The sequence below is a fragment of the Caloenas nicobarica genome, chromosome 1 (genome assembly GCF_036013445.1).
Source record: "Caloenas nicobarica isolate bCalNic1 chromosome 1, bCalNic1.hap1, whole genome shotgun sequence".
In the NCBI taxonomy this organism is placed as follows: domain Eukaryota; kingdom Metazoa; phylum Chordata; class Aves; order Columbiformes; family Columbidae; genus Caloenas; species Caloenas nicobarica.
In genome coordinates, this window is record NC_088245.1 from 92,389,214 (window position 1) to 92,415,746 (window position 26,533).

Genomic DNA, 26,533 nt, shown 5'->3' on the forward strand with positions numbered 1-26,533 from the left:
GGTTCAAAGGGGGACACTCACAGCTGGTGAATTCTACATACTGCACTTGGAGCACAAGTAAGTTTTCAGACTGTATAGCAAAGGGAAAGGATTCTTTTCCATAGCTGCTTCCTACATCACCTCATAAACTTTACACTCTGCTAATAGTAAATACAACTGTCTTCATTTTCTAATGAACAGGCACAGACATCTCACAACCTTATCTTGAGAGAAATGAAATATCTTGCAAACCTACCAATAAGAGAAAGACATTTTCCTTCAGAAGATACATGCAGAAGGCACATCAATAAATGTTTAACCTAAAGGTTTCAACTGCCATAAAAATGGAGGCGTGGAATAAACACCACAGTTAGTGTTTTAATCTTAACAAATTTAGTTTTCACGTATTAAATTACCCATAAGTGTTGATTAAAGCAAAATTAGAATTCTGGAGCACAGTAAATAAAATGCAATTAAAAACACTAGTAGAGGGGCACACCTGGGAGTTACATTTGTGTAAGAAAGGAATTCAATAACAGACTGGGGAAATACATCTCTCAAACATTAGTGTAATATGTGGGGGAAAAAAAGGCAGATTTCTTTAATTATGGCATAAGCTTAATAAATTACAAAAATCTCAGAATTGTCTGATTCAGCAGCCTCATCTTAATGACAACAAAATACAACTGCGGCCACCAAATAAAATGAATTCCTTCTCAGTAAAGCTGTGTGTGGAGGAAAACCTTTTATTTATATTTCATGAATTCATGGTTCTAAGTGCAAACTTCCTCATGCATTGGTCACTGAAAAGTTGAGATCTCCTATTAAAACCAGGTAAAGCACTGTTGGCATGTAACACCATCTCATCTTTCCAGCAATAGCAGTTTTCAAATATGTACCACACAATAAAAGAATATTAACTAGACCTGTTGTGAGCGATAACAAATGAGGTTGTAAGCTTAACATATGGCCTGGAAAATTTAGAAATTTCTGTCTATAAAAGCAGGATTAATAGAGCTTGCAAAGTCTCACTGAAAGGAAGGTACCTCGCTGGCTCGTTTAGTATCTAACAACCACCCAGTTCCAAATAAAACCACAGGCACCCTTTGCAAGGTCATCACCCTCACGGATGTGGCAGAAGTTGGCCCTGACACATTGCAGACAGCTATTCCTTTTCCTGTTTTTTTGCTTTTGCCTTCCAGTGGATCACAGAGGCATGTGTCAAGATCTGCACAGATCAGAGATGTAGGGACCAAGCTGTAGGTGGTCTGGAAGACCAGAGAGGGAGTTCATCCGTACACAACAGGGAGTGACCTGGTGAAGGGAATGACAAAACTAGCTGGAAAAGAAACAAAGAGGATATAATTACCCTCCTTCCCACTAATGCATCACAGAAGCTTTACTGAAAGGCTATTTCAAACCAACCCAAGTCCAAAACTGAAAAATACCCTAAGAACCCTAAGCAAAAAGTAACAGTAAAACACTAAGAAAACAAGTTGCAAGAATGTATTCACTAACTCTCCTTGCAAAAACAGCTTTATCGTGTCACTTGAAGGACATGGAAAGAGTGTAAAAATCACACTAATTACATTTGCAGGTGATACTGAAATCTAGGACAGTATTTGTAGCTGAAAAAAATAATATATTGTACGCATCTGGAGAAAATGTTGTTTGTAGAATTTATCAGTATGCCTATTTAGAAGGTAAATTTGAAACAAAATGAAAGTATGGGGCATAAATAAGGCAGATTTTCTTAAAAAATAATCTAGGACAGTAGTAGAGAATAAATATAAAATAAGTTGGCAATAAAGCAGTATTTAAAACAAAGAGAAAAATAAGTAGGAGCTTCCTATCCCACACAACTCGATGCTTAGGAAGACACTTGCACTCTCTGGACAAGCCCTGAGCACCCCAGTTCTCTTTGCAAATGTACAGCACTCTTGGGCTCCTTAGACCACACTGGTGAACCCAGGTGTAAGACACTACATTGAATTCTGGGTCCTTCCACACAGGGAACCTGAAGTGGGTGAAAAAAAAACCAGAAGCCCAATGTGCATTTAACAAGAGCTTGAAAAGATAGTTTAGGAGAAAACTGAAAATAGAGTGAAGTGTCTTGATAACCTTTTGGGTTATAAGACAGCTGTTTACCAGTAAGCGCTGAAAAAGGAAAGGGTTACTATGAAAACCCCTGGAAACATTCAAGTCAAGGTTGGACAGGGCCCTGAGCAACCTGATCTAGCTGAGGATGTCCCTGCTCATTGCAGGAGGGTTGGACTAGGTGACCTTTGAAAGTCCCTTCCAACCCAAACTGTTCTATGATTCTAAGATCAATTTGATGAAATCAGAACCAAGAAAAACAAGCAAACAAACAAACAAACACACACGGGATCAGCATCAAGCAATTTCTAACAGTGAAATGCAGAGAAGTCTATCAATACAAATTGTGCAGATCCCATCAAGAAACCCTTTTTAAAGAGTAGCCCCAAATCCCCATGCCCAAAGTGTATATAACAGAAAACAATCTAGTGCTATTGGGGTGTGAGATAGGTGACCGACCTCTAACATTTTTTTTTGACAAGCTTCTGGCACTTACACTGCCAAACTAACATCCACAGGGATCTCAGCCAGAAATAAAAAATCTAATATCTTAAGAGGGTGTATGCAACATATAATAAATTCAGATACAACAAACATAAACGTCTGATCTAACTTTTTCCATGGGTCATTGAAAGCAAATGGGGATGTAACGATCATTCCTGTTGTCTGGGAGAAATGGGGAGTGAGATGTCAGAGGAAAGATACGATTAATTTCTTGCATCCTCTTCCCAGGCACCCGGCATGGGCCATTGGTGGGAACAAGAAACTTGGCTAGATAGGTGTCTCACCCACCATTGTAGATGTCATTTTCCTAGAGAAAGGATATGCTAAGCTTAGCAATCGAATCACATCCAAGAGACTGAAGAGAAAAATTGTCATGGCTCTTCTTCAAAGAAAAATGCAAACTAATGGTATCTGGCTACTAACACAGAGAACAGAAGGAATATTAAATAGTTAAGAGTCTTCTGTCTATCTCTCTGGGGGTCTCCCATGTCCTATGTAAGGATGTAGATTGACACAGGAAAGGTTGTGGTCTTCCCAAAGCTAGACAGAGAGAAACCCAAGGGAAAAGCTGAATATCTGATCTGTTATCTCAAACAAACAAACAAACAATTTTTTTGGTGCAGATTTTCTCTACATAAGTGATATTTTAAATGCATCGGCTTGTCAGTATCCTCTGGCGTTGCTGAAACACCAATGCCTCACAGCCATGGCTTACATTCAAAGGAAGGTCTTGACCATGAAACAAAATGCAAGTCATTTGGCATTTGGTTGAGCTGCAAAGAATTAAAAGAAAAAAAAATTGCTAAATGCCAAGCATCTGATATAAAAATAAAATGGCATTTTTCCCCATAAACATACAGCTAATCACAGAAGCATAGAAGACAGAGCTGGAAGGCACATAACTACGTCATTTAGTCTATCCTTCTTCCTCAAGGCAAAAATCAACTACTCCAAAAAACAGAACCTGAAAATTAGCTTTCATTTAAACGTGTGGGTGCCTTTCACTGTTTTTCATACTGTGGTGACAAACAAAAGAGGTCCAGAACTTATTTAATCCACATTTCAAAACAACAACAAAATATGTAATAATTTATGTAATATATAAACATGATATGTAATATTACATATCTCTTGCTTGCAACTGGTATACAAAATCCTTATAATCACAGCAGTAAAGTGTGAGGGATGTGCAAAAAATGAAGAATACCCATCAAGTGAAAAAAATGAACATTGTGAAATGAGTGATTTGTTGGATACTGTGAGCACAAGCAGACATGAATCCTTTTCAGAAGCAGTCAGAAAAGCTTAGAGTGGCTCATAAATCTAAACTGGGAGAGGGAAACAGAGACAGAAAGGAAAGTAAACACTTTAATGATGGAGGATCTCCCTCATATGAGGGAAAGAGAAAAACATTACTGGGCACTGCCAAACAACAGGATGCTTAAGTTTTGCTCAAGCATGAGAGATGACACAGGAAGCTACCAGTTTTATCTGGTTGAGAAGATCCATATTCACAACCAATCTGCAACCAAAAGCACCAGATCATTCCCTGCTGTCACTGCACTGAAGCTAGAGAGGAACGTAAGCTATGCTTGGATGTTCATGTAGATAAAGTTCATTGTAAAATCTGGAGTGATGTCCCTGGCTTAGGCTCCATGCTCTCTGGCCTTAAATGCCGACCATCTGCAGTGGGTCCCCTTCCAAGGCATAACATGGCTTTGACACTCATCTTTACAGGGCTGCCTAGAAAGGAATATATGAAAGATATCAAAGTGCATATACTTGTATCTCTGCAAGGTGTTTACCACAATTCAAAGACATAAAGGAGGCAGGACGATGACACCAGTGAAGTACACAGATCTACTTCCATGTCCAACGATACGTGAAGCACTGAAGAAGTGCCACACGTACATGTCAGAAAAGTTGTAAGGCTATGTGAAAAGGCCCAAAATCCACACTCTAATTCAGCTGAAGGGAATGTGAGTCTCTGAGCCACATATGTTTTAGACTAGATGCTCTCTCTTTTCCTCTCTTTCTATAGAAGTAAGTATATCATGGCACGTAGGTATTATTTTGTAGACATATCTCACATTTTAGCATTGACCAAGTGAAAATGTAGACTAGTAAGAAATAACTTTATGATAACAGAATTGCTTTTAATGTTCTGTCTTACTACGTAGCAAAAGCTCAGATTGTCTAGCAAATATTAGGTAAAAAATGTTATTTTGAAATAATAATAAATGCAGTCTCTTTTTCCAATTAGAACCATGAGGACAAAATTTATTCTACTCTTCCAAACACATGTTTTCAAAAGAATAATGTCTTTGATAGCTTTGGACTTTTATTGCTAGTACTCCAGGTATTTAAAATTTTGGGGACAAATGGCAGTCAAAAGGCCTGCATACAAACATTTACATTTATCTGCATGATGCTGATTGGGAAAGAGCTGTACAATACATACGGAACTTCTCTTATTTCTTCACTGTGGTGAAATACAAACACACAGGAATCCAGTTAATTATCAGTTAAGCATTTGTGCCCTAACTATAAAATGGCAAAAGTGACATCTGAATTTTTAGCTAAAATATTAAATAATTCTATTAGGATCATAATAGCCTTTACTTTTAACATTCAACAAATACCAAATTCAGTGAAAGTTTATTGCAATGCAAGTGAAGCTACCTTGGTATAACAAGAAAAACCTCCAAGGATTACTGTACCTGATTAAATAAAAGGTTGAACTGAATAAACCCAGAATGGAAACAATGAAAGGCATGTGAATAGAAAAAGAACACACTGAATGAGAGTAAACTATGCAAGCACGCAGAAAAATTGCCACTCTCTTCACTTTCATTGTCTCATTAGAGACCTGGAGAGAATTTTGAACATGCTAAGAGGTTGCTGTTGGTCCAAGGTAAACTGAACTGTATCAGAGAGATTGCTGGCTTTCCTTACACTGAGTGAGCTGAGTGTTCATGGAGGATGCTGGACATGCAGGACTCGAGAGAGAGGTCTTCTTAAGTCAGTTCATTGTCTAAAGTGCAAAACTGCCAGTAATCTGTTTTCTATGCTCCACTGCCACTGTCATAGAACTTTGGTTTAATGGACTCTATGCTGGAGTGAAAAAAACACTTTGCTGCTATTAATTGTTGTCAGTCAAGAATATCTGTCAATTGGATCAGCTTGTGTTAAATTGTGGGTGAGCCAAGCAAGCTGCAATATACTGGTAGTTTCACTTTACACTAATTATCATTTATGAATTATCTCTTCAAACAACAATTTTTATATCTTTATGAAGCGATGCAATTACCTATAGTAACTACCATTGTTACACTAGATCTTTTTCAGGTGTTCAGAAACATGACCTTTGAGACTAAAGTTTCATGCTATAGGAGCTGTAGTAATAAGACTAGTTTTAAGACTTAATTTGCTTTAATTAAGACTAATTTGCCCTGGGTACTCATTCCTGGCCTTATTCAGCACCGTATCACCTCTAGAGTTGTGCTGGTATAACCTATTTTAAATCAGGTTAATTAAATGACCCAGGCTGAAAAACAACTCTTCAGGCAGATGGTTTTTTTGTTTGGATCAAAGATCATTTTCTTGACATATTTAACAGGATAGCCCACAAGAAGTTAACTCGACAGACATGGGGCACATTGCATCCTAGAGACCAGAATATGCTGCTAGGAGAAGGAAACAACTTACGTCAAAACCATGAAAAAAAAAGATCTGCAGTGCTGAGTTACAGCCTAAGATTCTACCTCTCATTAAATCAGTGTCTGTCTAAACTTGCTAAATATAAATTCTCTGTGCTCTGGGAAACCAAGAAAAGAGATTAACTGATTTCAGGCACAAGCTGGGAGCTACAGAACATGTCTTCAGATTCTTGCCTCCGCAGTCAGTGATTTCAGATAGAAAATGCCATCTGTGCAGTGCAACTGCCCCAAAGCCTGGAGGTCAGTTCCCGGCAAGACACAGACTCAAACTGCCTTCAAAGTTTCCAGATTCCTTTTTTCAAGACCTTTATGAATATTACCTCTAACCCAGCTCATCCTGAGTCAAAACTGAAAAAAGTAAAGACATTTTATGTGCCAGCTAGAGCAACTACTGGCATTGCTCCTAACAGCAATTTTTCTTTATTGAAGAAAGGATGAAATAACATCAGCAACAGAACAGACCAATGTGCTCGCTCCCTGGCCTCCCCACTGCAGTAACAATACAAATGTTTTGCACTTTCCAAGGAAGCAATTCAAGCCCATTTCTTCTGTAAACCACTCTCCTCCATTTTGAGCAACTCAGCTCCCACCTGCAGTTGAAGAAACAACATGCTTCTCTTCAAAATGAAATAGTCACCTTATTCCCATTTTTTCAGATGCTGATTTTGAACCAATTTTCTTTTGTCTACTCTTTCTTTTATAAAATTGACATTCACATCCCTTTTCTGGGCATGTTTGGCACAGGCAGCAGAGGGATCCAGGCTGACAAGAGCAGCTGATGGATTCAGCCCCCGGGGCACAGCATTAGCTCTACTGCATGGAAAACCCTCTGCCCCTTTCCCCCCAGCATTTAGGTATACAAGGACCAACCTGAATCCTCATCGATGGATTTTTCTGCTTGGGTCCCCTGTTTGATCTCAAAACTAATAAATATTTCACTGAATGGGAGAATTATGACATCAGCAACGACCCAGCCAGACATCACAAAGGCAGCAGATTAATTTGTGCTCAGCTCTTCTGTTTTTTAAGATTCCACACAAGGCCTTTCACGTTTTGATAAAGTCATGGTTCACAGCTATATCATAACTCTAAATATGACCCTTTAATGATGTTTCCATCAGGAGATATATTTTTTGCCAGCTGGCAGTGGAATTTTTGCTATATCCATTAGATAAAAAGATTAGATAGAGATTGGGGAGTATATATAGAAAATACTATCAGCAGTCAATCTGGAGATACAGGCAGCTTCAGGCACATGACACTCACAGGTTATTTTCAAGCTAATGGAATTTAGCATTCTCCTCAGTCTAACATCTGTATTAAAAGAGTCAGTCACCATATCTTTGCCACAACATCAGCATTGTTGAACATTAGCCAAATTTGGTTTGGTTTGGTTTTGTGTGTTTATTTTCATTTGTTTGTGGTTTTGTGTTGTTTTGTGGTTTGCTTTGTTTTGGTTGGTTAGGGTTTTTTGTTTGTGTGGGGGTTTTTTTTTCCTTTTTTTTTTTTTTTTTTTGTTTGGCGTTGTTTTGTTTTTCTGCTGCCCTGTTCTAGGCAAACATACTTCAGATCAATAAAATCTCCATTTCACTACATCATGAGCTCATTTCTTATTTTGAAAGGGTCTTACTGAATAAGATATTTTAGAGGAAAAAGGTGTACATTATTTCAACTGAGAAGCTAGTTTGTTTCATTTTGACACACATTTGAAATAAAATATTTGTGAAAAATCAGAGTCTTGTGCAAATTAGAGTATTCAGTCACTAACAAAAAGCCTCACAAGCTCTGAGAACCTTAAAATTCAGAATAATAGCACAGTATTTTTCTATTAAAAAAAACTCTGCCCCCTCTTGACTTGCTTTCATTAAAAAAATGTGTATGTGAGCATATACACGTATTATATATTTGTATGCATCTGTGGAATGGAGGCTACCCTTTCCTTCTTCCAGTACTTTCTACCTTTGCTCTTTTTATTTGCCTGAAAGCCAACACAAACCCATGGCTTTGCTCCTACACTGGATGGATCTCATAAGTACACCAGCATATCTGCAGAAATAGTTTTGTTAGTGACAGTACAGGATCACACAAGGAAAACCAGCTGGAAGATTACACGAAGCACAGAGCCATTAAGAGGAAAATCATCTTCCCTCATGATGGGAGATGGGCCTACAACATAGAGCAAAGCTCTGAACCGGAATTCAGATGTTACCTGAAGGTCAGTCTGGGTGCAACCCCAGTAAAGAAATAAACGCCAGCATCAGAGAGCACACGCATATTGCAACTTCCATGTAACCCAGGAGTGCTCTGGTGACATCTGTGATCTCAGTGCAGGCCCTGGCAAAAATGCCTTCAAGGCCAACTTTTTACTTCTGGCAACTGGAGAATTTCAGAGTTTTGTATATCCATATTATACTAATATATTCCTACCACATTCTTTCATTTAGGGAAAACTCAGACTGTTCAAACAAATATTTAATTAAGCCTCACATGGCACAGCAGGGAAAATATTTTTAATGATATCCTGTGGTCAAAATCAAAATTTGCTGACAGTTTCTCCACAGTGGTGCCCAGGTTTTACACTTTTTTTCATACCAATAAGAGAGTTATGTTTAGCAATAGTTGGCAAAGCCTGACCTTTCTTGGTCATATCTCACAACATTGGAACACGTTGGGGATGAAATATGTCCAGTGTTGGAGAACATCCAGCAACCCTGTGTGATGGGGTTCAGGACAGGAAGCAGTGAGAAGGTAAACATGTGGGGAAAAGATAAGCAGTTATCTCCACCAACACTTGCATAAGAGACCACCAGCATTTGTACTCTGTGATACTAGAGTCTAAGATCTACAAGAAGCAATGATGACCTTAACATAACTGGTTTTCAAAGGTTTAAAAATACATTTTTTTAATCATTTAATCATCTATGTCAAAATATAGACAAGGTTAAAATTGGAAGCTGGAGATAATGGCTTAGAAGCTTCATGTATGCATCTGTGTGTTTTGGTACATTTTCCCCTACACAGAGGTTTCTGGTCAGCCTTTGGTTAGAGAGGTTGAGTTTTTCCTGCTGGACCAATTGGGTGCGGGAAACTAAGCGCAAACTGCAATGAATAGGGAAATTCTCAGTATGGCCCTGCCCTTTTACAACAAGAGATGTTATATCTCTCATCCTTAGGGTGATTGGGTAATATGTGAATTGATATAAACCAGGGTATTTTCAGCATCTCCATTAAAGGGATTTGACTATCTAGTGGAGGAGTATGCTGGGAATTGGTAATCACCCCTCAGATCCTATAGGAAATGGAAACGTGTCATGATGGAGGGGAAATAAAGATCTTGATGCAATCAATCAATTCAGTAACAACTGTTTTGGACATTTCATGCTAACAAGGGTTTTTCTAGATTGCTCCTTCAGCAACTTTGCTGGAACTTGAAAAGAAATGTGATACTGATGAGATATTAAAGAAATACTGTCATGGCCGAGGCTGTTGTTACAAATTATAAACATTTATTTTAACCAAGTTCAAATAGCTTCTTTATTTTCAGTTGTTAGTGAGCATGCATTTTAGAAGTCTCTCCAGTAAAAACAAATTAAGAATTCCTTCTTTTTAAATGGTTGAAAGTGTTTCAGGAACCCAGGTAAGAAAACATACATTCACACATGCACTTATATTTGATGTTACTTTCAAAGAGCTAAAAGAAGCATCAAATATTTCTTAGCGGGTAGCTGAAGGTTAAAAAAAAAAAAAAAAAAATTATTTTAATGAACCAAGAAGTTGTTGAAGACTAAGAAAGTATATAAGCCCTAAATCAATAAATTACACAAAAATACTATTTGACATCATAATGCCACTGTTTCTCTGACACAGACACATTCACCGAATTCTGTCAGGCTTTAGTTTTTTACTTCATTAAGAAATAGGAGGAAAACTTCACCTTTGAACATGACAAACGTCACTATAAGCAAAAATAGACAACGACCGATCCCTCAGCAACCAGAGAGTCTTCTCCTGCTTCATGTTCATCGTCTGTACTGCAACAACACAACCGGCCAAGAAAAGACGTAGATCATGCATGTGTGTGTCTCTAATGCACTAAGAAGGTCCTTTGGAGACAGACTTATTTACCTACTAACTTATTTATCTACTAGACTATTTACCTTACTAACTGCAAGATAGTCATACTTTTAGTAAAGGAAGCAAAGAATGATACACACGTGTTTGGGACACTGCAAGGACATCTTTCCTGCACTCGTGCATGGCACTTGCTGTGTAATTTTCAGATGTTAATGTTAGGTCAAAAATACCGCTCCCAGAGTGGAGCTACCTGATAACAAGAGAAGTGCCCGGAGACTCCCAGGCACGAACATCCATACAGAAAACCAACACAGTACACCAGACTGCTTACATCAATTCTATATCCATTATTACTCATGATAGCTAGATATGCTTTGGCACATAACTCCATAGCAGTTTTAGCCAACATGTCTAAATAAATGTCCCAAAGAGGCAATTTTCCTGGTTATCAAAAGACAGAACAAAACAGGGCAAAATTTTAGCAGTCAGCTTTGTCTCTGCCCGCTAATTTACTTTATATTAAAAGCCAGACAGCATAACTGAACCAGAACAATGCTGTAAATTTACATAGTCAGAATTTTCAGACATTATTGCTATGTTCACAATTAACCAAATTAATCCCAATATTAAAAAGCTTTTAAGAGCAGCAAGGAGTACTGATTTATGTGTTACTCGCTCTCCCATTTATTAACCTTAGTGTTTCACTCTTGTGCAGTTTACTAGCAGTAAAAAATTCCTGTGTGAAACCCAATAAAATACTTCTTTTGTGATGTTAATGTTACTGTCTTTATAAGCCTTAGCTCCTTACTGGCTTTGATTTACAAGTGGGTTGACCTGGGCCTAACCCTGTCAGTTTTAGTTTTGAGACAGTTCTTAGTATTACGGGCCTCTGATGTGGCAAATTCCTGAGAGGAAAAAATGTGACTGAGGAAGGCCCTCTCTGATAAGTGATAAAGCCCTGTTCTTTTCAGGTTACACTAGAGATTGGGTTGTGGACAGAATTAATTGAGGAAGACAAAGGGACACACACACCCAAAAAAGATAAAAATCGAGAAAGGAAAAATAAGAGAATACAGAGTTATAGGAGAATTACTGAAAATGAAAGAAGGAAGGGTTGAAGGGAAGCAATCAATTCCCATTTATAAGGTAGAGAGTCTAGCAAACTAATTAGCATTAGAGCCAGATCAATTTTCTTACACAAAGAATTTTATGAGATTGTTACATGACAGTATACTAATTAAAACTGATTGGCCTAATTATAGCAACATTAATAACATAGCAGGCAGTAGTAGCAGCACCACTTAGTCCGTGATGAGCTTTAAAGATAAAGATATGCAAGAGTCATCGCAGACATCCCTTGTTTTAATGTGACATTTTATTTTGCTGCAAGCCAACAGTATGTCTGCGATCACATGTTGGTGAATAGCTTGCTGCTTTTCTGCAGTGGAAGAACAGAAAGGAAAATGGCAAAATAGCCAGTATAAAAGAGAGAGATAAACTGAGAACTGAAAATAATGGTGTGTTGGAAAAGCAATTAGTGATAACCAAATATAAAGCATGGGCCTGATTCTTCCATATCCTGAATCTTATGAAGTAATTTACTGGGAGATTGCCCCTGCAACACCTCACCCAGGCTTTACTATTGTGTAAAAGACTTCATGCAAATGCAAAGCAGCAGAGAACTAAACTGTCCAGCTCAGCAAATTGCAGCCCTGGAGTCTACAAACACTGATCAGTCTACAGCCCTTCAGGCTTCCCCCAGGACTTACTGAATAACCAGTGTTTCCTAAGGTTGCTCATGAGAAGTTGCCCAATTTAGATTTGTGATGAGACCTTTCCTTTATGATAAATTTTTTTCTGAACATGATAAAAATCAGGAAAACATGCTTTTTAACAAGAACAAGTATATAGTATATACAGTCCTAGTTTCATTCTTTGACGAAATGAGTGAAATTTCATGAAAAAACATGTTTCTAGCTTGTGTGAAAATAACGAGGAATGGCTGTATGAATGAACCTACAACATTCTACATGTATTTTAATGTAGACAAGGCATCGAATAAATGTACACACAAAAAGCTATTTAAGTATGTAAAAGGAAACAAACCCATTATTAAACAAGTTCAAATGGAAGAGCTATTCAGAATTAAGTGGAATATTCCCCCAAAGTATTTTGGAGCATTCACCCACTTCCATTTGCCATTTAGACTTTAACTGCTGCGATTTTGCCACGATAAGTGAGAAATCAACATGCACTGAAAAATCAGGATATTTAGCATTTAACAATATAGTTACTGCAGATCAAGGTACTGGAAATTTTAGATAAATGAGGGAGATAGTTATCGTAAGTAGGTAGATAGTTAGTTAGACAACACAAACATCTTAGAAAGTAGAAAGTTTCTTTCCGGAGCAAGACTTCCAGTCTATAACAATTATAGTGGTAACACAGTATTGCTGCCAGCACTCTGTTTCTCATTGCATGGTGGTGCAAAACAAAACTAAGCAAAACGATAATTTCATGGTCTGCTTCCAAAAGACCCTGGAGCCCACTCACCCTGGTTACTGCTGTCTTCCACAGTAACTACTAAAAAGTAGGTACTCCATACATTTTACCTGCAGAGGAAACACACTTCCAAAATAACTTCAGCTGTATCAGAATTTTTCACCCACATGGGTAAATTTTCATGAGTAAAGCCATGTCATCTCAAGATAACAACTGCCTTGTGAGTCAACAACTGCAAAATAATGTTACTAATGCACCAGAATTCAAGTAGGAATTTATTTTGGGAACTTACTGCACCATGATGGTCAATTTCTCCATGCAGAGAATTGCTTACAGAGAAATCTCCTCCAGAGGAAAGGGAAGAAAGAGGAAAATGGGAAAGCCAGTAAAGAGCCTGAAATAAATGGCAATGTTCATAGTTACAGTTTTAGTTATTTGCCTATCATACATGAATACTCATTGCTTTTAAATAAATATATTTGTATATCATCATTGCCTAAATCTGAACATACATACACTTGAAGTATAGCAGTGCAGATATAAAATATACACAGTAATTAGTTGATTTTAATATTTTAAGATTCGCAATTTGATTTTAAGTGATTAAACTCCATATTAATTAAGTAAAAAACATATAGATAAAGAAAAGTACTTGTGTAATGGACAAGATGAATCTACCACTAAATTATACTATGAAACCTACAGTGAGTTTCTGAAGAAACCAGGGCAACTAATGGATCCTTTCCTGCATGAATCACGTGGTCCACTTCTGTAGTCTTCCATGACGCACAGCATCTACCAAGTGTCATCTTAATAATTTCTATATATTTTACACAAACATACCTCAGAATTGGGAGCAGATTTTACTGACATTCATTTGATAACATCTGAAAAATTTAAGACTTGGATAGTTACAAATAGCTTATTATTAAGTGCAAAAACAATTTTAAAAAACAAACCTCACACAGAAACTGACCATTCTTGCTCTGGTACTCATGTCTGAACACTTCTGTATAACTTCCTGATGGGTTACACTGATGAACACATATTCTGTAGCTGAAGCTCCATTCCTTATGTTTGTGCGTCCTTAAGTCTCCTACAGTACTACCTCCATTTCTCTGGCTCACTTTATGAGCATCAATCTTTATCTTTTGAGGGGTTTGGAAACTGTACCTGAAATTCCATCTGTCACAAGCTTCAGGACCTCTGCTGAGCCTCAAATCCACCCTGTTATTTAAGTATATTTTTTCCTCAAACAGGCAGATCTGCTGGCAGCCTGGGTTTACAGTTCTCTCATTTGGAAGCATGTAATATTTGACACAAACTGATGCAAAGACTGGAAACATTCAAAAAATCTAGGCACTTCTACATACAGTACAAGAAATACATGAATAAAGTGGAAATAAAATAAAATCTGCTTTCCGTGCTCTGCCTCAGTTCTTTTGCCAGTCCTGACTGGCTTTTGCACGTAGAGCAAACTTATCTTAGTAGTCCAGATGTCTTTGTTCTGTGCATGGTTTCTTCTCCAATCCATAGCTTTTTCTGCACACAGTTCCTTCATCCTCAGATGGCCCTGGAGCTAAATTACCCCTCCAGCTACAAAAAACTTTTCTTATTCCCTAATTTGTTCATTATTACCTTTCATTCTGCTCCCTTTTCAGTTTTGCCATTCCTTAAGCTAGCAAACTAGTACCTAGGAGTTTCTTTTTTCCTTTTACAGATTCTTTTCAGTCTGTAAAGTCTCATGTGAGAGGCTAGAAAAAACAACTTTTTCATAGGCTGCATCCAGACCATTTTTCCTGATATTCTCCTCTGACAAAAACCAAAGACTGACTTGGAAGAACCATAACTCACCCTTCTAGTTATGCCTAACCGTATATGACACAAGGTTACTTCACAATGCAAATCAAAATTCATAAATTGTACAATATATGTAAAAATAATCCAATTTTCAGTGAGCAATTCCTATTATGAATGTCAGGTCAGCTTTATTTGTGTGCCTAAGTATGGATTTCGTAGCTGTGGATTGGTTTCATAACTCCAGTTCAACGAGAACTGAACATTATAGTGCTGATCGTGGCAGTGCCAGACATACATATTTTGGGTAATAGCGCAAAAAATGTACCTCAGCATTTAAGCTGATCTAAAGAGAGATTAATATCTAACCTTTGCTGTCAGTTGTTGCTGTGCAGACATATGAGCTTTAGTTAGTTGAACGACGAACAGAAATCATTTGAGTGTTAACAAATATCATAATAATACGTCTGAGAAATCTGAAACTTTGTGTTATACAACAGGGATGCCACGCAGAATTGTGAAGTCTTGCATCTGTTCAGATTTTTTTAAAATACTTTGAAAAGGCAGTTGTCGTCTTCTTCAACAGTACCCTGAAGTGTATTAAAATACCACAGGAAGGGCATTAATAAAACAGAAGTGCATCAAACACATAAAAATAAGAAAGTGCTGAGGGGTCTGAAATTTTAGAAACTGTAATCATGTTTCTGAGCTTTTATTTACTTTTGTTGAAATATACCACTAAAATATACCACTTAATGGATGTTAAACATATTGGTCCACATGCTCAGCTGGGGAAAAAAAAAAAAAAAAAAAAAAATCAATAAAGCTTAAATAGATTTATACCAGTTGTGGTTCTCCTCCTCTATCCTGATATTTACGTTTCTGGCAGTTCATTTGTCTTCAGTCTGCTTCTTGAAGAATTTCAATTTTGTAAACCATGAGAAAACTAAGATCTTTTGGACCAGGGGTGTCAAACTCATTTTCACCTGGGGCCACATCAGCTTCGCGGTTGCCTTCAAAGGGCCAAATGTAATTACATTTATACAGTCCTAAAATTACACTCAGCCCTTTGAAGGCAACCACAAGGCTGATGTGGCCCCAGGTGAAAATGAGTTTGATACCCCTGTTTTAGACTATCTCTGGTGCAAGTCTCACTGCTGAAAGCATAATCACCCTTTCATATAACAACATTTTTAATGGATCTGCTCAAATGTTCTTACTGCTCAAAAGGAAGATTAACAGTCCAGTTTCACACATTCTGTGGTAGGATATCTCCAGCTGTACAGCTGAATATAATCCACTTCTTAAGCAATACCCTCCCAATTGCTTTTACTTGGAGCTTCTACAGATTAAAAAACAGTGAGGCATAACATCCGAGAGATGAAATCACCATGAATAAACTTTCAGCTAAAACAGCCAGTGCTTTGTTTGCTTTAAGAGACCTTGCTATTTATTGTCACTTAAAATCCATCACCATATTTCTCCTCAGTCCCAAACCATCAATTACATCACAATTCACTATGAACTCTGATACTCAGCAGACCATTAAAGGGTATGCCTTCCCAAAAATCTGAACTGGAAGTAGCTTAACTCCAGTGACAAGATAATCACCCTGTGAGGTAATGTTTCACCTCCTCGTTTACACTTGTAATGCATCTACTTTCAAGTGACATCAGAGACTCCAAAGTCCTGTTCCTCTGAAACATTTCTGAACAAACTCTATGACAAGTCCTGTCCCTTCTCTGGACTCCTGTGACAATCGCAGGAAAGCTGCAGAGGACCAGCGACAGCTGAGCGAGAGAGGCTCCACCACTGTGCATGGATCTGGTTGTGTGGGCAACTTGAATAAAAACCACAATAGAATTCAGGTATACCTATTAAGAGCTCAAGAAAATCATACCACAGGACATTCATTCTGCTGGAAAACAGTTTCTTCAAAACCAACCTTTCTATAAGAATAGACTGGTTTTGGTGGAACAGGAATTTTTCATTTTGACACTCTTTGTATAAATGTTTTGTGAATGGAGAAGGTGTTTGAAGATGTTTTATTTTAAACACACAGAATTTAAACAAGGAAAAAAAGCATCTCAGTGTTATTGGAATAAACACTTCCACTGACTCAATTCTCATTCTACTGCCCCATCAAAACTCCGTTAGAAACCCTCAATGTGCTTTAATCCAGTTACAAAATATTTGCAATAGCAATCTGTCCTGCAAATGAGAAAAAAGTATATTTAGTGCCTGGTTATAGAAGAAATGTTCCAGTTACTGGAAATAATCAATCTTTATATTCACAGTTAACTCTGTGGTGAACACACACATACCATATCTGTTCGAGCGTTGCTAAAAACAAGACTAGTACTGTGTGACCAAGTGGCTTGATCAAATCCTATATTGGGTGCTACAATGAATGGCCAACAAATGTGTTTCTTTCAGAACATAAAAGGGGAATAAAGAAGCCCCCAGTATTTGCATAGCAAGGCATTATTGACTGAGCTGGTGCACCACAACCCTGAAAAGCACTCCTGATTACAGCAGCAGCAAAGCTCCAGGCAACTTGCAGGTCAGCTTTGCAAGGGCAAGTTGTGGAAAGGAGCACAATGGAACCAAGGAGAAGTTCCTCATCCAAGGTGACACTGTACCACAACAGCTGGGAACAAAGCCCTGGCTTCACCCAAACCATTTAATGTACCATCCAGGTAGCATGCTATACATAATTCCACTCAATACAAGGATAAGAAAGATTTAAAGAGAGACATCTAAAAGAACGCAAGGATGCATAAGCCATGAATCAGTATAACTTTCAAAATGTGTGACTACACTGCTCTCTTGCTTGGAATCATCCCAACCGTGGATGGAATAATTTCACAAAGACTATTTTGACTGTGAACATCTGAGGAATTGGGGGTCACAGAAGCACTTTTGCTGTTAGTAAGCCTACAAATCAAACAACTGCAAACCAGGATCTGGATAATGAGTCTTCATTCTAGATAGCATAAGTACTAGGAGTCTGTTAAAACTGGGTCTACATTCAGATCGCTTGGATCATTTTCTGACTGCATTGGATTTGCAAAACACGCTGATTTCTCTTGCCAGGTGGTGTAAGACTTATAACTAACCCCTTCATAACAACGTCTCACAAGACTGAGCAGGCCCATAAACAATGAGATCACCTTTAGTGGCACTTGGAGATAGCTACAAAGGGTTAAGGAAAGACATAACGATTTATGCTTCACTGTCCCTTGAACAAACAAAGAGAGAGAAACATAAGGTGGGTGTTGTCTCCGTTTTTTAAAAAGAAGTCCAGGGTGGTTTGGGATGGCAGTTCTCAGCATGTTCTCTGATCATTCCTCAAGGAGAAAAACAAAGTATGTCCTGAGGAACTGACTCTGCAAGCAACGGCACAATTGGGTCTGAAATAATGGAGAGGAAATTAAGCAGCAATCAACTACAAAATCCCATCCTTTCACCATCTGTCTGAGCTGAGAGGCCTTGGAGGGCCCATCTCCATCACATGAACCTGCATAGGATGCAATAATGCAAGGAATTCAGGGACTCTCTGAAGTAAATGAAAGGACTCAGTCTGCCCTTAAGTACATCATGGCCAAGCACCTTTACCTTACAACCTGACCCTCAGCTGCATTTTGGGGTCACCAGAAATCACCTGCATCCCTGCTGGGACATTTGCTGTTCATCAAGGCACACTCTTTATCAAGAAACCATTTCTCTGAAGACCCCTGCTCAGAATGCACATACAGAAAGCTTCTTTGAAAACATTTATGTGCCAGTATGTAACACAATTGTCCCATTTTCCCTGTTGGAGTAGTGCCCTCCCCGAGTTTTGTACAGTGCACACAACTTTTCTTCACTGCGCAGTTCATCAGCCGGCCCTGAGCTCAGCCTCGCAAGTGGTGCCCACCAGAGAGCTGCCATCTCACATGGCCCCTTGGCTGAAACGCTCCCCTCTCAGTCTTGCTGAGTGACAGTCGTGAACAGTTCAGATCAGGACACTGCTTCAGCTTTACAAAACTAATAAGCAATCCTTTGCCCTCCCACCCCCAAAATTACTCTGATACTTGTGCCAGATATTATTTTGCACTGTAAATCCAGACTATACAGTTACTCTTTCACACACAAATAGACAGGCAGACACTTCTGAAATTTTTCTTTAAAAATATTTAATTTTTTAAAAAATAATCAGCTGTAGCACTGAAACCTCCTGAGAAGAATATTTCTTTTTGAAAATGACATTTTCCCGAAACCTTTGTGAACTAAATTATTAAAACAGTCTAAGCTCTTTTTTCCCCTCCCTTTCTATTCTTCTTTGACTTCCTTTTTGCTGCTCAATCTAAGAGCAAGAATATTTTAAATATTTATGTATCATTTTATTCTTGGGTGTTTTTTTTTTTTTACTATTAAAAACAAAACAAAAACAAGTAGAAAGATTTAGAAAGTGGAAGACTAGTAAGAAACAAAACAATTTAAAGCAAACAAACCCGGTAACTTCCTCCAGATACCATTTTTGCAGCATAATAGGAAAATTTAAAAGGAATGAACACACGGTAGAAACTGTGAAGAGGTATTGTTGAAAATATGCTATACATAAACTGAAAAATCTTGCAATCCATATACAGTGTGAAAAAAAATTGTAACCGAGTATAGTCATATTGATGTACCTAGCAACTCGTCCTGGAAAAGATAACTTCATGACCTTGCTAATACGTCAACTTCACCACAGATAACAAGCAAGAGAGCATTCAGAGGATGCTGCCTCTCGCGATGAACCTGTGAGGAATCTCAGTATGACAGTAATAATTTTATGAGTATTACGTGCCCCATCTGTGTGATATTTATGCATTTTCTTTATGATTCCAAGATGTTAACTCAGGTAGGAAAACAGGCAATTGCTTCATATAGCATCATTTACCAACTTTTAAAGGACAACACAGGTGGGTTTTGTGCTATTCTGAACTGCAGCATCTGGCTTGTAAACACGGATACAGGAATTTAAGTCAGAAAACATGCAACGCTTGGTAAACAAAAGCATGATTTCAAAGGAGTAAGAGAAAATGTAGTAAGGAGTTCCATGGATTTCACCAAATTCCCCATGGCTATCAGAAACTGGAGAACCCTGGAAGAAAAAAAGCAACTAAGCAAGTAATTAACCTAAAAGGCGCAAACAAACCTTTTTCTGAAGTTCAGATTTTTTTTTTTTTTTAAACACCTCAGCTTTGTTGCTTTTGCTGAATAACAATTACATTGTGTTCCTGGTCAATGCCTGAGGAAAGAGTAATAGTTATTGAAAACGTAAGGATCAAATATAACCTTCTAAGACCAGTATCCAAATCGTTGTCACCATGGGGACCTGAGCTAAGGCCCAAACAACCACAGGATTCTGCCCTGCAATAAATGGGCAGGTCCATCCATGTAAATCAGTGCCCATTGAAACATGTTGAAGGAAGAAGCCCCAAAACACCCAGTTGTGACACTGACCCCAGCTGGAGTTTGGGACTGCAAAGCACAAGCCACAATTTCCTGACATAAAAGCATTGGCTTAGGTAGCCAGTGCTGCCCGGGGCTAGAAAATGACAGAGCATTTCAGAGTTAACACACTTCTTTTACTTGCAAAATTTACACAGCACTGGTAGAACCCCCTGTTTCAGTTCAGGTTACAGGATGTAACCCAAAGTTCTCTGTCCTTATGCCAGCAGCTGCACTCATAGTGTTGTTTCTCCCTGTGACTACAGTAGGAAAGCAATAGGATGAACATAATTTAAGACACACAGACATGGTCATCATCTTCCTCTGAGTAGCACACAATATCTCATAACAAACACATGGGACTGTTGCTGTTGAACTGTAATGTGCCTGATACTTTTTGCACCTCTCTGCATCTTCCCAGTTTCATTCTTGGGAATGTGCTCCCTATCTCTACCTGCTTCTGACTTCTACCTTGATGTTTTGAACATTAGGTGCTAAGCTGTTCCCACCTGTAGGACTCCTCTAAATGAAGAAGCTCCTATAGTTTCCACATCACAAATCTTTACCTGGAAAAGGTTTTCATTTGGAAATCAGAAGTTGAAAATTTTGAGCAAAAGCTATATTCCATGCTTCTTATAAATAATATTAAAGTTAATTTCGGGCAAAAGATCAGAAGCAAAACAAGATATATCTATATGCCCATGTGTGTGCATGCAACAGAAGAAATGCCAAAAGAACCATGTGAACTTTATTAAATTATTTAAGGCAGAACAGGGCTCAAACATGGGATTAGAAATAACAACCCCATCCAGGCTCCCAAAAGTATACCCAGCTTATATATAAGACTGGTAGACAAAATAATTTAAAAATAATAATTTGAGGCCTGTACAAAGCATCTGCACATACGAACAGTTCAGTCATACATTTTATTCTGCACTGCTGCAGCTTCTGTCATCACATAACAAAACCTGTATGGATACGCAAGACACTACCTGGACGAAGGCTTTCTGAATCAACAATCAAAAATATCTTTGCAGTTCCTGACACAAAGGAGCTTAAAAAGGTTGTGAAAACTTGAATACTTTGTGTTTCCCTGAAGGTGGGAAGTCTTTTAACTTTTTCTCTCCAAGAGACCCTCACAGAACATGACATAATTTCACTGTGATTATGGACATTGACAGGGGAAGGAACAACTCTCCTCTCTGCACACGCTCCACAGAAAAGAAAGTCTTCGATCAAAGTGAATATCCACAGAGCACATAAAAGTGAATGCTTTGCAAAGTGCCAATACTCCTTTCGCTTATAAATAAGTCACCCCATGAGATTATATCCACCAGTACTACGATATCTTAAACCCTTAAACACATACTAAAGTTATAAAGACCATAAAACTAACAGCTGCACATTACTCACACTGTTTGAAGAGATATTATGACCTGTCATCAAATTGTCCAAATACATACTAAACAATTCTGCTAACTCTTTGGTAGGGGTCAGGATTCTCACATGTTCTTGCATGCTGTGGTCATGTGATAGAAATGCATTCATAAAACTACCTTTCCCTATATATATATATATACACACACACACATATATATATATATATAAAAATGTGACACCAAAATAAGTACCTGGATGCTTGGCTTTTCATTTTATAGGCACCTCTTTGCATCAGGAGCCACACTAATTCATGTTGATGTCACTAGAAAATAGTCTTATTAACTTTAATAGTTTTGGCTCAGAAGTGTGGTAGAGGTGAAACCTGCAATGATACAACAGTAGTCAAAGTATAACTGCCAACACATATCATACACAGTTAAAGAGCAGCTCAGTTTTCAACAGCTTTCCTTCCACAGCAAAAAGGTACTTAGCTCTGAAGTCCTTCCTTTTTTCCTTCCTCATTATCCCACACTACAAAATCATTCCCTCCTATTGCATCAGAAGAACAACCAGCTGCAACTATATGCTGATCCTGCAGTCTCTCATTACTAGCAGCACTTGTTAGGGAAAAAGAACTTGAAAACTTCAGAATAACTTGGAAGAATTTTCACTGTGAACAGTTATGAAAGAATCTATAAAATGAAAAGTTCTCTGTCTCTTCCATTCATTTAACAAAGGAAATGTAGAGCGAGCGTTTGCCAGGGTAGATTTTCTTTTCACATAACAAAAGTTGTAAATAGCACATTATCTACTTTCTCATCTTATTTGTAAAATAGGGAAAAAAAATCTATTTTATTGGACTGGATGCTCAGTGCTTTCTCACTTATGTAATATTAAGAGACCTTTTCTATTACTAGGGCAGAACTTTAATTTAAACATCAGATATATTTTGTCAGATGAAGCATGGCAAATGTCACCTTTCAAGTAGGGCTGACAGTTTAGCTGTGTGCACTGTGGGTCTATTGTCAGGCATTACTGACTAATGTATCAGTGCCTGATGGGACACAGTTCTTCCCATAAGGGTTTTTATTGATATTGGTTCCTCAAATAACGATTCTTTTCCAAATTCAATCAACAGCTGTTTTAGCAAGCCAGGACCAGAAAATAAAAGCTTTGAAGTCTTGTTTCTTGATTTAAAAAATCGTTTTAAGAGTCTGAGGAAAATATTCTCTGTGAGAAAGAAAGGAAAGGAAAAAAAAAAAAAAAAACAACAAACCCACAGCTCTGGGTTGCTGATTTTTATAGGTGCAAGGAAATTCAAAATACGGAAAACATTTGCAATTTATTTAACAACCCCAGCTCTCAGCTTGTCCTCATAGGAGAGATGCTTCCATGAGAAATAATTTGTTCCTTACTGTTTAAAATCAAAGACATGTTTTAGCAAAAAATATTTACAAGATCACTTTTTAAACCAGTTGCAATCTTAAAAAAAAAAAAAAAAAAGTCAAAACAATTAACAGAAAGAAAAGTATAAGGCATCCAGAGACTGGTTTAAAACTAGCTTGTGCTTGCACACCTTACTCCACCATTATATTGATGAACCACCTAAAAACAATATATGTGCTTTTATACAGATATTAGTCTGTTTGTACCACTATATCTTTTCAGTGAAGACCGGAGTCCAAAGCTGACTTCTAAGGAGGAAGAAAAAAGAAAAATCTCAGAATTCTCCATTGTTTGGAATTCTAAATTTTATTTGAAGACTTTAGTTTCTTGTTTTGAAGCATTTTAAAATGACAGAATTTTCAGAAAATAACCATTTCTATTTTCCAAGAAGCAGAAGAATACATAGAATCGCAAATATTTCGTATGCAGCTAGAGTGCTTTTGGTTGAAGTTTCAAGGCTAGGTTAGCTTAACTTTACTAATTTACATTAGCTATATAAAATATATATGTATATTTTAAATGTACTTTTATAAGGGAGCAATTAAGAAGATACACATTTTGGTATAAAGTTTTATAATTTGCATGATGCAAATCATGTGGGAGCAGGGGGAGCCCAAAACCTTTCAGGGGCTACTGTGTTAGGTAATGAGGTCAGTTAAGAGATTCACAAGGGCAAAACTAAACCTACTGCCTGTCTCTGGTGGCCAGGAGAGGTCTACTTAATGATCTGGGGCAGTATCTTACTGGGGAAATAGTCTGAATTCTCCAGAAATAAGAGAGAAATACGAGAGTTGTAAAAACCATCCAAAATCAGCAACTGCAGCAACAGAAAACACCACACAGACATCTGCTAGAAGGTGAGTATGTAGACCCACAACAGCCCTAAAGTTCTTTGAATTTTCCAGAGAGAAGCTTTTGTTTCAGATGGTCACTGCAACAGGGCTCTTCAATGACCTGGAAATCAAAGGGAGATGGTACAAAGAGTTGAAACAAGGACATGTTGCTGATAACGAGTAGAAAAGGACACTACAAGGACATAGACACACAGGCAGGACTCAGGCTTTAGATGAGCAGCAGCTATCAGGGGACAAAGGCAATAAGAAAAGGTTCTACGAATACCCTAGATGTAAGAAGAAAACAGAAGTACAGGTCCATTACTTACCACACAAGTTGAGCACAGAAGTATGACACAGAAGGCTGAAGTGTGAAATGCCTTTTTTCCTTTAGTTTTTACAAAAAAGTTGAACTTTGAACAAATGCTAGGCACAATTATTATTGACAATAATAATCAAGAAATGCAATTAAAAAAAACCACAATAAGTTAAAGAATATCCAGGCAAGTTAAATGCATCTAAGTTGACAAGTGGTAAAACTGATAAAAGTGATTTTTGTACCCTGAGGAGTTATGGAAAAGAGTAAGTATCCAGAGGATTTAAATACAAACATCTATCCTTAAGTGAGACAAAGGAAGAACTAGGGAAAGACAAAGACAGAAAAAAAAAAAAAAGAGAAAAAATATATAATATATTAAATATATTCTAACAAAAATATAAATAATTGTAAATAAAAGAAATAAAGCTGAACTTCTGAACCTATACAGAAGCTGAAGCAAGTTTTCTATCCTCTTAAGATAGAAAGAATTAAAAAACATAGATAAATCCAGAGAAAGAATCACAACATCTCATTCCTCTTTTGAACAGGTAGTTTGAATAGATTAGAGGGCAGAACCAACTTCTGACACAAAGCAAAGCTTCTGACACAAGTATTGTGTGGCACTCTCTTTAACCATCTTTCATAATTATCTAGGTCCATGGTAGGTAACTGGTGTCCTGCGGCCCCTCCAGGAGCATTAAATCAATCCAGAAAGTTTCTGAAAGGAAAGGAGGAATGCTTGCCCTAAACTGAAAGGCTGAAGGGCACACACATGGACACATCTCACCAGGATACTTTTTTCCATGCTTGTTTGTTTATGTTTTCAGGTATCTTAAAATTACAATGTTTGAAAATTACTAGTGTAAGTTAATGTGTTTGTAGCGCATAAACAACACATAAATAATCATCTGTGCTTCCGTCAAAGCACAGCATTTTAAATTGGGCTCTGTAGGACATTATCCTTGAGGAATTTGAAGAAAAGCAATAAGATATAATTAAACAATATTATTTTAGATCAACAACATCATAGTAAAAAAAATATCTAGGACTAATAGTTGAGCAAGTAAAACACGCAATAACACTGGGACTTTGTCAGCATGCAGTACAAATTTTATTCCATCTTCTGGATAGGCATAGCAGGATAAGACAGGCTGGCTGAGATCACCTGGAGCATTTGCTGTAACCAGCACTGGGAAGAGAGCTTCAAGGCTCTCTTCAAGGCTCGAATGTTGTACGAGCACTCAGCATCCATAGTATGGCTATATGTACATGTCGTAACCACACTCAAAGTACTCCCGTTATGACTTGTTCAGCTAATGCAACAAACCACTGTAAATGGTTCCAATTATAATCAATTTTAACATAGAAAATGGTTGCTATACTGCATTACCAGAATACTTTATAGCATATCGGGTTATTCAGTTTTTAGAAGAGATGGGGAATCTATGCAAGTTGCATCCTTAGAAACAAAATCCAAGCCTAGTTATCTGAAAATGACTAAATCAAGCAAGCCATAATCACTGTCCATGTGGGATAGAAAACATTAATCTAGAGGAGTAAACATAAAATAGGCTATCTAATTTGAACTGTAATTTTTCATTTTTCTCTAGTATACCATTACTGATAAAATTGGAGAAATATATGATAGATAAGTGCTACAGTCTTAGAAACACAAAAATAAAGGTGAAAACAAATAAAATATATCAGATTCTGTTTTGATTTACAATCCAGCTTAATTTTCATTTGGATTGCAGTGAGTGTCAGACAAAATTTTGATTATAGAACTCATAGTTCCCTATGTTATGTACATAATCTGTATGCATACAGATACACACTTACAGAGATGGATGTTACTAAAATTAGTAAAATATTTGCAGTACAAAAGTAACTGGAGTAACCCCAGCTCAGACAAGAAAAGGCCTGCCTATATTGTCATTGTCTAAATAGCTACTGAATAATTGCCCCAAAGCAAGGCAATTAGTGTTTTGGTCTTGTCTGTGTGATAATAAAATTCATTCTCCTTATTATAAGATATTTGATTAATACAAGTGTCTGGTTATTTCAGATTAGTAATTCCCTGAACGATAAAGAGATACCCATGCACTAGCAAAATTGATGTAAATTGAAGCTGATATAAATTATCTAACACAAATTGAAATTTACAAAAAACATTAAGCTTCACAAACTTGAAAATAAATCATACTTGGCAAATCTTTAGACTTACTTGTCTCTTCTATAATTCAGATTACTCAGTGAAAATTATTCAAAATTTTGTCCCTAGAACAATTAAGTCAAATGAAGCAAATGAAGACAGTTCAAGTTGGACTTTGCTAATCAGTGGCCAACAGTGACATCCCTGATGCAGCACATGCTATATTTAACTGTTCGATACTCCACAGGTT